This window comes from Phalangium opilio, unplaced genomic scaffold (assembly GCF_054372755.1).
Source record: "Phalangium opilio isolate 3A_F unplaced genomic scaffold, DU_Popi_V2 ptg000090l_1, whole genome shotgun sequence".
NCBI classification, from domain to species: domain Eukaryota; kingdom Metazoa; phylum Arthropoda; class Arachnida; order Opiliones; family Phalangiidae; genus Phalangium; species Phalangium opilio.
Window position 1 is genome coordinate 1,723,772 of NW_028324195.1, and position 11,329 is coordinate 1,735,100.

Here is an 11,329-nt window from a genome sequence, read left to right on the forward strand (position 1 = left end):
ATACGGGACATCTCCTTCGCCCTTGAGTTTCTCTAATGCCCTCTTGAAGGTGTCCACGAAACGTTCCGCCTGCCCATTGGATTGTGGATGGTACGGCGGGGAGAAGATATGCTGGATCCCTTTTCGGGAACAGAACGAGGCGAAGTCGTGTGAAGCAAACTGGGTTCCGTTATCGCTCACCAGTACTTCCGGATAACCATAGCGTGCGAAAAGGTTGTTCAGGACGGATATGGTGGCGGATGACGTGGTGGTTTTCATGTCGAAAATCTCGGGATACTTGCTATAGGCATCGACGACTATAAGATACTGGTGGCCGTTATGGGGACCGGCGTAGTCGATGTGTATCCTCTGCCAGGCCTTCACGACTTTCGGCCAGGAATGCAACAGAGTCTTGACAGGGAACTTTGCTGCAGAGCGACATTTGGAACATTTCTTCACGTAGTCTTCAATCTGAGCGTCCAGAAAAGGCCAGTAGGCGTGAGCGCGAGCCAAAGATTTCATCCTACTGGTTCCAGGATGTCCTCGGTGAAGTAGTTTCAGGACGGTTGCTCGTAATGGGTAAGGTATTACCACTCTATTCTGTAGAAGCACGCAACCCTGCTCGATAGTAAGCAGGTCCTTCCTTCTGTAGAATTGTTCGAGGGCGGTTGCCTCAGGTGTCGCTCGGATATTCTTTAATGTCGGCCACCCATTCCGAATATACCCGACGACCTTCTGTAAGACTGGATCCGCCTGAGCAGAGGATTGAATGTCTTGGAAAGTGACTGGAAGCTGTCGGACTATGGCCTCCACATCGTCTGTGACTTGGAGACTTGCGAGTACGATGTCGTCGTCCGGAGAGGAATGTGACGAGATAAGTCTGGACAGGGCGTCGGCCTGCCCGAAAGAGGTAGTCTTGCGGTATTCTATCTTGAAGTCATAGGCGATAAGAATGAGTGCCCAGCGTTGGAGACGGTTAGCCGTATGGACCGGTATGCCTTTCTTGCTTCCAAAGATTGCTAACAGCGGTTTATGATCCGTGAGCAGAGTAAAGCGGCGCCCATAGAGCATTTTATGAAACTTCTTGACCGCGAAGGTAAGCGCGAGACCTTCCTTCTCGATTTGGCTATAGTTCTTTTCCGCCGGGGTCAATGCCCGTGATACATGAGCTACAGCTTGAATTGACCCATCTGGCATGCGATGTTGGAAGACCGCCCCAAGTCCATAATCGGAGGCATCAGCAGCGACAATGATGTCCAGTGTAGGATCATAATGTGTTAAAAGGAGATCTGATTGAAGCGTCATCTTCAGTTCCTCGAAGGCGTTCTGGCATTTAGGTGTCCAAGACCAAGTCCGTTTGGATTCCAATAATTCGTCCAGTGGTTGTCTCATGAAACGCATATTATTAACGAAGACCTGGTAATAGTTTACCATTCCCAAAAATGAACGTAACGTTGGCAGGTCAACTGGTGCTGGCATGTGGACAATAGCCTTGATCTTCTCGGGGTCGGGTCGTCGACCAGCGCTATCAATGATAAATCCCAGATATTTTATTTGTGTCATGAATAGTTTACATTTCTCGAGGCGAAGGCGGAATCCATAGTCTTTAATACGGGAGAGTACTTCTTTGAGGTGTCGCTGGTGATCTTCGAAGTTACGGCTGACAATGATTATATCATCGAGGTAAGCGGTTGCGAATTCAAGTCCAGCAAGCATTTGGTCCATTATGGTTTGGAAAATTCCCGGAGCGGATTTCACCCCAAACGGAAGTCTCTGATATTGGAAATTTCCCAGATGAGTGGAAATGGTACAAAGCGGTTTAGAATCGTCGTCCAGTTCTACTTGTAAGTATGCTTCAGATAGATCCAATTGGGAGAAAAGTTTTCCCCCGTTGAGCGTCGCAAATATGTCTTCCGGCAGCGGTAATGGGTGTTGATTGAGTTCTATGGTCTCATTCAGGCCGGTGGAAAAATCTGCGCAAAGACGGGTAGTGCCGTTAGGTTTCCTTACGCTTACGATTGGTGCTGCCCAATCAGTGTGCTCGACGGCTTTCAGGACATTTGACTCTTCCAGGCGTTTGATCTCCATTTCGATAGTTTTGCGGGCGGCAAACGGAACTGGCCTGGCTCTACGGTATACTGGAGTGCTTCCGGGTTTGAGAGTAAGGCGAGCTTTGGCTTTGGTACACAGCCCCAAACCGTCCTCGAAGACATCCGGAAACTCGTCCTTCAGCGTCGCAAGGCATTCGGCGACAGAGGAGGCAGTACAGAGGTTAATGGCTTGAGTACCGAGTCGGGAGCATTGTCGTAAGCTATCTAGAAGACCGAAGAAATCCAGGGTTTCCACTCCCAGTAGGTTTAGGGATCCGTCTTTTGCCAAGTAGAAGTCGTGTTGAATTTCAGCTGGTCCCAGTTTAAATTTTGCCGTTGCTTTCCCAAGGAATGTAGTGCTTGATCCATCGAATAGCACTCCTTGCTCGCTACAGGGGGTTAATTTCGGCTTACCAATTCGTTCGTAAGTCGCCTCATTGATAATGTTGCCTTCCGCTCCACTGTCCAAGTAGAAAACTACGGGAACGTCGTTAACCAAGAATTCCCCAGTTATGAGTTTCGAAGGTCGCATGGAATTCAGACTGACTGTATTTATCTGGCTTCTGTCAGGTTTCCGGTGTCCGGATACTCGTTTCTGATTTTCGCATTGACTAGCGAGGTGACCTGTTCGAGAGCATTTATGGCATTCAGTCTTAGCGTGCGTGCATTCCCTGACCCAGTGCATCTCTCCGCATCGAAAACAGGCGTATGGCGGCGGTTTCGAAGATCTTTGAGATGACTTGGCTCTCCGCTTCTCGGGAGATCTGGAAGGATGCCGTACAGAAGTCTTCCGACGACGGAAGCTGTTGATCGGCGTGGCCTTTGCTTGGAAAACCGTCTGTTCAGTCTTCGTAGCGACGATGGTCAGGACTTCGTCAATGACATTCTTGAGTTCAATGTTGGCCTCGGTATTTAACCGTTGCAGGATTCTGGTTCGTATGGATTCGTCTTCTGGTCTGGACAATCCACATAGGGAAACCAGAATTCCGAATTGATCTTCGGTCAAATCGGAGAAATTGAAGCGCTTTAGAAGTAGTTTAACGCGGTTGAAATACGGGCCATAATCTTCATCCAATTGACGCTGGATTCGCATTAGGTTGAATCTTTCTATGAAGAGTGTCTGTTTCTTCCCGAAAAGTTTCTTGAGGTTCTCTACTGTCGTTGCATACGGGTAGTCGGTTGGCTCTTTGGGCATACAGGACCGATAATACTCGCTGAAGGCTTCGTTAGACAGTTTCGAGACCAGATACTTGACTTTGGCAACGTCGGTCAGATTTGGGACACTAATATCCACGAGATAGTCAAATCTCTTCAGCCATTGTCCCAGTTTGTCGCCATCGTGTTCATCAGGCTCGAAGATTGGAATGTCAAGGCAAGCTATCGTGGATGTGGGTGCTGGAGTCGAGGTTGACGGACCGGCGGTTCCTGTTGTCTGGAGTAGAAGGTCGATGATCCTTTGGTTCTGCTTCTGGGACGCTATTTGCTGCTGCATAAACGCGTTCAACACGTCTCCCAGAGCGGACGAGGAGGAGGCCTCGGAGGATCCGCTTTCCTGCTTCGGCATGTTCTCGGAATCAGTATCGCGACTTTACCCGAAGACCGTAACGCGACTATACCTGAAGACCGTAACTCGACATCCCACTTCTGACACCACTGTTGTAACGGCTCATGGAGAGAGAGAGAGAGAACGCAAGAGGTAACAACCAAAACAACTTTATTAAGATAAGACCGCCATCGGACCGAATGCTCTTTTTCATTGTTAAACTTTGGTATATATGTACAACTTAAAAAAAACATGTGACAAGTTAAAAAACGATAACATATTAGTAGGTTATTTTTTCCATTATTGGAGGAGTTCCAACAAATAAGCAAAAGCTTGTTATTATTAATCATAGAAAATACATCCGGCTGATAGATGTTTGATTCGAACCCATGCCCCCGAAGAGACTGGTCCCTAAACCAGCGCCTTAGACCAATAGGCCACTTTACCTGAAGACACAAATCAACTCAGACTAATAAGCAAAAGCTGGATATTATTAATCATACAAAATACATCAGGATGATAGAGCTGGGATTCAACCCCACGCCCCCGAAGAGACTGGTCCCTAAACCAGCGCCTTAGACCAATAGGCCACATCACCTGAAGACACAAATCAACTCAGACTAATAAGCAAATTCTTGTTATTATTAATCATAGAAAATACATCAGACTGATAGACGTTGGATTCGAACCCACGCCCCCGAAGAGCCTGGGGCCTTTAACAAGCTCATTAACCACTCGGAAACTCTACCTGAACACACAAATCAACTCACACTAATAAGCAAAAGCTTGATATTATTAATCATATAAATAGATCCGGCTGATAGAGTTGGGATTCGACCCCACGCCCCAGAAGAGACTGGTCCCTAAACCAGCGTCTTAGACCAATAGGCCACACTACCTGGGGACACAAATCAACTCAGACTAATAAGCAAAAGCTTGTTATTATTAATCATACAAAATACTTCAGGCCGATAGAGTTGGGATTCGACCCCACGCCCCAGAAGAGACTGGTCCCTAAACCAGCGTCTTAGACCAATAGGCCACACTACCTGGGGACACAAATCAACTCAGACTAATAAGCAAAAGCTTGTTATTATTAATCATAGAAAATACATCCGGCTGATAGATGTTTGATTCGAACCCATGCCCCCGAAGAGACTGGTCCCTAAACCAGCGCCTTAGACCAATAGGCCACTTTACCTGAAGACACAAATCAACTCAGACTAATAAGCAAAAGCTTGATATTATTAATCATACAAAATACATGAGGATGATAGAGCTGGGATTCAACCCCACGCCCCCAAAGGGACTGGTCCCTAAACCAGCGCCTTAGACCAATAGGCCACATCACCTGAAGACACAAATCAACTCAGACTAATAAGCAAAGGCTTGTTATTATTAATCATAGAAAATACATCAGGCTGATAGACGTTGGATTCAAACCCACGCCCCCGAAGAGCCTGGGGCCTTTAACCAGCTCATTAACCACTCGGCAACTCTACCTGAACACACAAATCAACTCACACTAATAAGCAAAAGCTTCATATTATTAATCATATTAATAGATCCGGCTGATAGAGTTGGGATTCGACCCCACGCCCCAGAAGAGACTGGTCTCTAAACCAGCGTCTTGGACCAATAAGCCACACTACCTGGGGACACAAATCTACTCAGACTAATAAGCAAAAGCTTGTTATTATTAATCATAGAAAATACATCTGGCTGATAGACGTTGGATTCGAACCCACGCCCCCTAAGAGACTGGTGCCTTAAACCAGCGTCTTAGACCACTCGGAATCTCTACCTGAACACACAAATCAACTCAGACTAATAAGCAAGAGCTTGATATTATTAATCATACAAAATACATCAGGATGATGGAGGTGGGATTCCAACCCACGCCCCCGAAGAGACTGGTACCTGAAACCAGCGTCTAAGACCACTCGGAAACTCTACCTGAACACACAAATCAACTCGCACTAATAAGCAAAAGCTTGATATTATTAATCATAAAAAATAGATCCGGCTGATAGAGTTGGGGTTCGACCCCACGCCCCCGAAGAGACTGGTCCCTAAACCAGCGCCTTAGACCAATAGGCCACTATACCTGAAGACACAAATCAACTCACACTAATAAGCAAAAGCTTGATATTATTAATCATACAAAATACATCCGGCTGATAGAGTTGGGATTCGACCCCACGCCCCCGAAGAGACTGGTCCCTAAACCAGCGCCTTAGACCAATAGGCCACTATACCTGAAGACACAAATCAACTCAGACTAATAAGCAAAAGCTTGTTATTATTAATCATAGAAAGTACATCAGACTGATAGACGTTGGATTCGAACCCACGCCCCCGAAGAGCCTGGGGCCTTTAACAAGCTCATTAACCACTCGGCAACTCTACCTGAACACACAAATCAACTCACACTAATAAGCAAAAGCTTGATATTATTAATCATACAAAATACATCCGGCTGATAGAGTTGGGATTCGACCCCACGCCCCCGAAGAGACTGGTCCCTAAACCAGCGTCTTAGACCAATAAGCCACACTACCTGGGGACACAAATCTACTCAGACTAATGGGATTTTTTCACCCTGTTATGTAGAAGCCCCACTTTACCATTACTGTCAAAAACGTCTCATGGTAATAACGACAAGAAAGATTCTGAGAAGTTTCACTTATTTACAAACTAAAAACTTTTTTTAGAGTATCTGTGATGTTAACCAAACGAATTTAATAAACTTAGAGAAAGACACTAGATCTCAAGCTAATAGTCTACAGTGGAAGCAAGCGAAAAAAAATAGACTCTCAAGTTCAAAATTTGGAATTGTTTGCAAACGGCAATCTGAATGGTCTAAAGAAGGCATTGAAAACATTGTTCAAAGTAAAAACCTTGGTCCAATTCTTGCCATTAGATATGGGAGAACTAACGAGTCCGTAGCAGCTGCAAAATATGAAAACGCAATGAAATCTATCGGACATGATGTGATAGTGAACCACATAGGCTTAATTGTTGCGGCAAGAAAACCTTGGCTTGGAACCTCACCAGATCCTTTGGTTTTTGATGACATGGAAGAAGAAAAATTTGGTTTGCTAGAATTTAAATGCCCATATAGCCAAAGAAACTCTGACCCAGAAGTAGTTTGCTCAAACTCCAATTTCTATATCGAAATTAATGATGGCAAACCTCAATTAAAAAAACTCACGAATATTATTATCAGGTTATGGGCCTAATGGATCTAACAGGGTTGAAATGATGTGATTTCGTGGTTTTTTTCCCAAATGGATTAGTTATAAGCAGGATTCGTTGTAATGAATAATTCTTGCACAAAATGGTGTACAAACTTGATAAAAGTTTTTTACATTCATGCTTCCCAAATTAATTGAAAAACAACAAGATTAATAATAAAATTGTGTTTATTTTTAACCACCAATGACTGTAATATTTCATAGACAATTATTATAATGAATCTAGAAAGTTAACTCGATCTCATCTAGGAGACTACGATCATCAGAAGTGATATCGTTCGGTTTTAAAATTGTACTCTGTTAATTAGTGAGTAACACACAGACCGTCCAAATTTGATAAGCTATAGGAGAAAGAGTAATTGGTATTGGCCGGTCAAAAATCCTAAATGTGCGTACACGTTGTATTCCACGTGAATTCTGACTGATGCGATTTTTTGCGTATCTTCTATTTCTTCCAAGGAAAATGGCTCTTGGTTTGCCAAAAACGGTGGTATATTAATTTTAATATTTTTCTTAATCTTATCAAGTAAATCCTGGATTTTGAAACCCTTGTCACACATAACAGTGTCACCTTCTTCAAATTCTAAATTAGTAAATCCACTTCGAACTGTTATTTCTTTGACCGAGATAAGCCAGTATGCAGAGGCGATACAAAACTGACATATCCATTTGGTGTAATACCTAGGAGACCTTTGTATTCTAGGAGAGCGAAGATAAGACTTCATACTAACTTTAATGTATAAGGATGGTTTTTTGATTGGTTATGATTTTTTGTATTGTATTAACTGTTTTGAAAAATAAATATACACAGAACTAAAATTCGGGCCCTAAATATGTGGTTAAAATTTGAAAGAGATCCATTTCATAGTGTATTGTATAAAAAATAAAGTTGCTAAGGGTGGTTTTCATTTACATAAAAATAATCATAGATTTTGTCGAAAACCTCGAAATTTTCCAATAGAAATAACATAGGAAAATATTTTACAGATAACTATCTTGTGGTAGCCGTCATGATATAACTATACGTTTCTTTGATTTGAAAACGATGTTAAACGAAAGCCTCATATTTAGTTTTTCCGCTTTCCAGTTTTCTTTGATTAAATTTAAGTTTGTTTTATTTTAAATTTTCAAAACTACCCTTATCTACGATATTTTAGCATGGACAGACTGATTTACTAGAAAATATCAGCGAGACCAAAATTGGCGTTTTTTTGGCGTTTAGTTGCCTCATAAAAATTAGAGCTTCTTCATGAAGCCTTTTGAATGAAATGGCCTATAGAGAGCGCTATAAGCCGGCTTTATAAACGCCGTTGTCACGTGACGTTGAGGCCATTAAAACAGTCGAGTCTAAATCGTCGCCTTAAATATGGTTTATGAACTTTGCGAAAGTATAAGAAAATAATTAGTTATAATTTTTGTATATATATAGTTGCGAAAACTTAACATTATTTTAAATACAAAACGCTTTTAAGGTAGGTGTTATCATTAAATTTCTAAATCATGGTGAATTAATTTCTCTAAGCCTTGGTCAAAACAATTTCTATATAGCATGGCGGACCGCACACGCGGGGCCCATCAATCTTATTTCCCATCCTGATTTCCTCTTATTATTAATCCTGGATTCCTGTCTTCGAACGAAGTCTGCTTTGTATTATGCTATGAATTTATGCTTTATTTATTTCGTTAATGCAAAACATTTGTTATTAGGTAATTGTTGCAAGTATATTTTTTTTCAAAATAAAATACTTGCGTAAGTTTTTATTTTATGCCAAACATTTGTTATTAGGTAAAAATTTAATTATAAATAAATTATTATTTGTGTGTCCATAACTCAGTCTAAAAAAATCTATGATCCCATTGTTGTAAAATTATTGTTTTGCAGAAATACAGTTTATTTTGCTAAGGTTAGCGGAGCAGTAAACTCCACCCCTGAACTATGGGAGCATGTAGCGGAGCTTGGTTAAACTAAACCCCTCCTGATATTTGCTTTACAATGTGAGAAAAATTATGTTAGGAAGGAATAGATTAACGCAAGTTGATAAAGATATTAATAATATTTTGATTAATTATGTTAGGAAGGAATAGATTAACGCAAATTGATAAAGAAATTATTAATCTTTTGATTAATTATGTTTGGAAGGAAATGATTAAAGCAAGTTGATAAAGATATTAATAATCTTTTGATTAATTATGTTAGGAAGGAATAGATTAACGCAAATTGATAAAGAAATTATTAATCTTTTGATTAATAATGTTTGGAAGGAAATGATTAAAGCAAGTTGATAAAGATATTAATAATCTTTTGATTAATTATGTTAGGAAGGAAATGATTAACGCAAGTTGATAAAGAAATTAATAATCATTTGACAAATATCATGGGAAGAATATAATACTTCTTTTCCCCTACTGATATGGCAACTCATGACGGAGACAATAGCTTTTAGACCAAACTACATTTTAAATGGATAGGAAGCTTTGACTGTGATTGGATTTGGGAATATTTTGAGGTAAATAATAATAATTCTACCCAAATGATTAAAATCTTTAATTAGGTAAGGCTTTATGAAAGAAAACGCTTTCTACAGAAGATATCCACATGTTCTTCGCCAAAATAACATCTTTCTTTACCTTGCAAACTATTAAACATATGAAAAAGCACTAAGCCAACCAAAAAACAATGGTTTCAAACTAAATAGACCATTGTGAGTAAGTCAAAATGCGTCTTCAGCGCTAGCTAGGTTAGTGGTGGTCTTTAGAACTTTCGTAACCGACCAATCAAAATTGTTTTTGCTGGTTTGCATTGCAATACATAGTTTACACTAAAGGGGTAGCGTCGATTTTCTTCCTATTTCATCCCCCGTTCCCAGGGCCGGAAATAAGCACAGGACAGTGGACATTGTCCAATAAAATTTTAAAATGTCTTTTTTTAAAACTAAGGGGGTCACTGGACAGTTTGACCAATAAGTTTTCCGAAATTTTGATACCTTGACTATGGAGAGCGACACTATTTTGGCACACTCCAGTCACAATGTCCTATAAATTTTCCAGTCAATTAGGGGGTGACTGTCATCACTGACTCACTGGACACATGTCCTATAAGAAATATTTCTTATTTCCGGCCCTACCCGTTCCCTTCCCGGTGTCGGGCTGCCAGATTCTGAGTGAGTCTGACGTAGCAGACGACAAATGAGTTTTCCTTTAAAATCCTCACAGGCTTAGCAATTTTTATTAATTAATTAAAAATGGTTTATTGTTCAGTTTTTAAATGTAAAAGTCGCACGGAAAAAGATAAGGGGATTTCGTTTTCCTCTTTTCCTGGTGTAACAAAGAAATATGGGCCTTATATTGAAGAACTTTCGCGTAAAAGAAGGCAGGCTTGGGTTAACGCCGTTATCTTGAAAAAAAATTTTCAACTTTTGATCTAATACAGAAATGGCATAGAATATGTAGTCGTCATTTTATTTCAGGTAAAAAATACTAAAATTAAAGAAATGGTACAAGTTTTAAAATTTTTTCATTAATGCAATGTATTTTAATTTAGGAAAACCAAGTTTGGAAGATGAGACGCACCCTGATTGGGTTCCATCACTTTTCCTGGGATATAGAAGTGTGCAAAGCTTAAGATCTCCAAAATCTAGACTAGATTTACACAATCGGTCTTTAGAGCGTTCTAAGAAGAATAGAGAATTGGAATCAAAAAGTGAAAATGCGATGTCATCATTGGGAAATGATCTCTTCGTGTCTGTGTTAACGGAAGATAGTCTAGATGATTCTGTGTTTATGGAAATAAGCATTCTTGAAGACAGAATTGAAGATTCTGGAAGAGCTGAAGTTGCTTGTCAATGCGTACCACTTTTTTTAAATGGATCTGTTCAAGCTAATGTTGAAATGGTGCAGGCATCGAGTCAGACAAGCAATAATACATACAAAACTGCCGAAACTCAAACTGATCTAACCATAGAAGAAATAAATTTTTATGAAGACTTGAAAAAATTCAGAATGGATGAACAATTCCTTCAATAAAATGAAACGAGGACCGTTTATTATACTTGCCTTCCATCAATTCTGTAGTACCATTTGATTAGATTTACGATGTTCATAGTATATTTTTGCAAATTTTAAATATTTTATTGCACAATTAAGGTGGAAGTAATAAAAAATATCACAAATTAAGTTTTATCACTTTTTCTTTGCTGCTCTACCTCTACCTCGTGTTTTGGGTTGGTTTTTAGAACAGTCTGGACAATACCAATATTTTGTACTTGGGGCCTTTTTAATGCTTAAATATATGTAATGAAACCATTCCTTATCACAGTTCTCGTTATCACAAGCTTTCATTTTCCCCTTTACAGCAATAACCATACTTTTTATTGACCAGATTTTTACGAATTGTGCAGGGTTGCCACAGTACCTGGAAAATCTGGAAAAGTCAGGCAATTTAAAAATGGGCCGAAAAGTCA